Raw genomic sequence first — 2,793 nt, forward strand, 5'->3', positions numbered from 1 at the left:
GCTGGGGGATTGAACCGCGGTCCCTGTGCTTTGCTAAAGCTTGTTCTAAGTAGGTGCTTTAGATCACTGAGCCATCTCACCAGCCCCCCTTTATTAGTTCTAAAGGTACTGTTTCTTCAAAAACTATTGAAGTTAATCTCTTCCATAGTGTCCCCTATGACTACTGATTCTGTTGCTTCAGTGATTTTTGATTTTGTGTTGATTTATTTTGGTTTTTTTTTGAGACAGGGTCTTTCGATATAGTTCATGCTGTCCTTGAACTCACTGTGTAGCCCAGGCTGGCTTCGAATGTTCAGTGATCCTCCTGCCTCAGCCTCCCAAGAGCTGGGATTACAGGCCACACCATGTCCAATTTGCAAACATTTTTCTTGTGGCACATAGCACATAAGATAAATGGTCAACTAATAAATGTTACACGCTTAGTAAACAGTGATAACTGATAACTAGTAGTTTTAACTTTGTAAGCAAATAAAGTCACTGCTGATAACTAATAGCTGCCATTTAATAAACAAAGTATTTTTTGTGTGTCAGGCCCAAAAGTAACTATAAAGATAAATCAGTTGGTCTTTTGTCTTTGAAGAACGCTAGAAACATTGTAACAGTGGAAACATTAAGCATTTTTTTTGTAGTGGTAGGAATTGAACTTGGCCTTGAGCATACTGAGTAAATGCTCTGCCACTTGGCTACAAGCTCAACCACTGAGCTACATCTCCAGTCGACTAGAAAAGTATATATTATGGTCTGATCTGGTCTCTTTTCTTTTTTTTTTTTTTTTTTTTTTTTGTGGAACCAGGGATTGAACTCAGGCCCTTGCACTTGCCAGGGAAGTGCTTATTCCACTGAGCCATCTCCTCGGCCCCTTGGTCTCTTTTCATTACATTTCTTTTTTTGAGGTAGGATTTTGCTATGCAGTTCAGGCTGGGAATCACCTCACTTTGTAACTCAGACTGGCCTCAAACTTGCAGCTATCCTCCTGCCTCAGCCTCCCTAGTGCTGGGATTACAGGCATACATACACCTCTGTGCTTGGCCTTCTCTCCCCTCCCCTCCTCTCTCCCTCCCTCCTCCTCTCTCCTGTCTTCTGAGGCAGACTCCCACTGTCTAACACAGGCTGGCCTCAAACTCATGGCCATCCTCCTGCTTCAGCTTCCTAACTGCTGGGATTACAGGCATGCACACCATAGCTGGCAAGAAGCATGTCATGAATATTTGTCTCAGACTCCTCTATTTTTAGGAGCTAGACGTGCCACAGTTACTCATTAATTTTCAGCAGAGGTTTGAGTGTTCACTGTGTGCCAAGTATTGTTCTTGGTCTAAAAATGTAATGGTGAACAAAACAGACAAAAGCTGTCTTTTTGTGACATCCCAGAGTTTGGTATTCTAGTAGATAATTGAGTGAAATAAACCAAATGGAAGCTGACAGATGAACCATAGAGCCCCATTTCCTATTTACTGAGTTCCACCCAGTTGTTGCCATGGGAGAATACGAGTCTCTTTACTACATTATTATTATTATTATTTTTTTTTTTTTTTCTTTCTTTTGCAGAACCAGGGATTGAACTCAGACCCTTGTGCTTGCCAGGCAAGAACTTATGCTACTGAGCCATCTCCCTGGCCCCTTTACTACATAATTTCTCATTCCTTTTTTCAATCTCTTTCTCGGTCCCTTCCCCACACCCCCTTTTTGAAGCTAGAAATCTAAAGCTGGGTGTGGTGGTGCCTATATTCTTTGAGGCCAGCCTGAGCTACATAAGTAGTAAGTTCAAGCCCAGCCTAACATATATAGCAAGAGCCCATCTCAAAAAAAAAGAATAACAGGACTGGGGATGTGGCTGGTGGTAGAGCTCTTACCTTGCATGTGCAAGGCCCTGAGTTCAATCCCTAGCGCCCCCCCCCCCCACACCCCTGAATAACAAAATACAGAAGTCTGGCTGGGTTTCTAGCTCAGTGATAGAGTGCTTGCTTAGCATATTCAAGGACTGGGCTTGATGCTGGGATAGTCTGGATTTTAACTAAATGTGAGTGTTAACTGAGCTTTGTGTTACAAGTTGAACTTTTTCTTCTTTGCTTGCTCTACTGGGGATTGAACACTAAGGGGGACTGAACCAGAGCCTTGCTCATTTTCAGCAAGCACTGCATCCCTGAGCTATATCCTCAGCCCTTTGGTTTGGTTTGGTTTAATTAAGTTTAAGGGTACATTTTATTTATTTTTTGGCACAGCATGTAGTTCTGGGGATCAAACTTCAGTCCCCTGCACCTGCCTAAGCTTGCCTGAGCAGGCACTTTAGACCACTGAGCCATTGTGCCTGCCCTTCTGGGTACATTTATTTATTTATTTATTTATTTATTTATTTATTTTATTTGGCAGAACGGGGGATTGAACTCAGGCCCTTGTACTTGCCAGGCAAGCGCTTATTCTACTGAGCCAGCTCCCCCGTACCCAGGTACATTTTATTTTATTTTATTTACTTTTTTTTCTCCATAATTTTATTGAGAAACAAATAACAGTGAGACAGTTTCAAACCAAACTGGTAGGACAGTTTCAATAATTAACACATTGCATACATTCTTCCTAGTGGTTAATTGCTGTACAAGATGCAGACATGATTCCCTATTTACAAACACCATTAGAACAAATCGCTCTATTCATTAAGAAACTGTAACTATAGATCTATCCTAACCACTTTGAATACACAGATACAAAATGGACATTCATTTGTATCCCCTTTTTTTGTTAAGTTCCATCATTTAAATATTATAGGTGTGTAAACTCAGCAAAATATTCTAAAAGAGT

General features: G+C 41.1%; 1 protein-coding gene across 3 annotated transcripts in view; it reads left to right on the forward strand.

Annotated features, from left to right (window-relative positions):
• Kpna6 (karyopherin subunit alpha 6) overlaps positions 1-2,793 on the forward strand; it is a 71,777-nt gene that overhangs the window by 21,417 nt on the left and 47,567 nt on the right. The window contains exon 1 of one of the 3 annotated variants that reach the window (XM_023702998.1): positions 2,408-2,443. The exons of the other annotated variants lie outside the window; for them this stretch is intronic. The gene's annotated coding sequence lies outside the window, so the exon portion shown is untranslated. Of the gene's footprint in view, positions 1-2,407; positions 2,444-2,793 lie in introns of those variants that run through there. 3 annotated transcript variants of the gene reach the window in all.

The sequence above is a fragment of the Octodon degus genome, unplaced genomic scaffold (genome assembly GCF_000260255.1).
Source record: "Octodon degus isolate 3935 unplaced genomic scaffold, OctDeg1.0 scaffold00163, whole genome shotgun sequence".
In the NCBI taxonomy this organism is placed as follows: Eukaryota; Metazoa; Chordata; class Mammalia; order Rodentia; family Octodontidae; genus Octodon; species Octodon degus.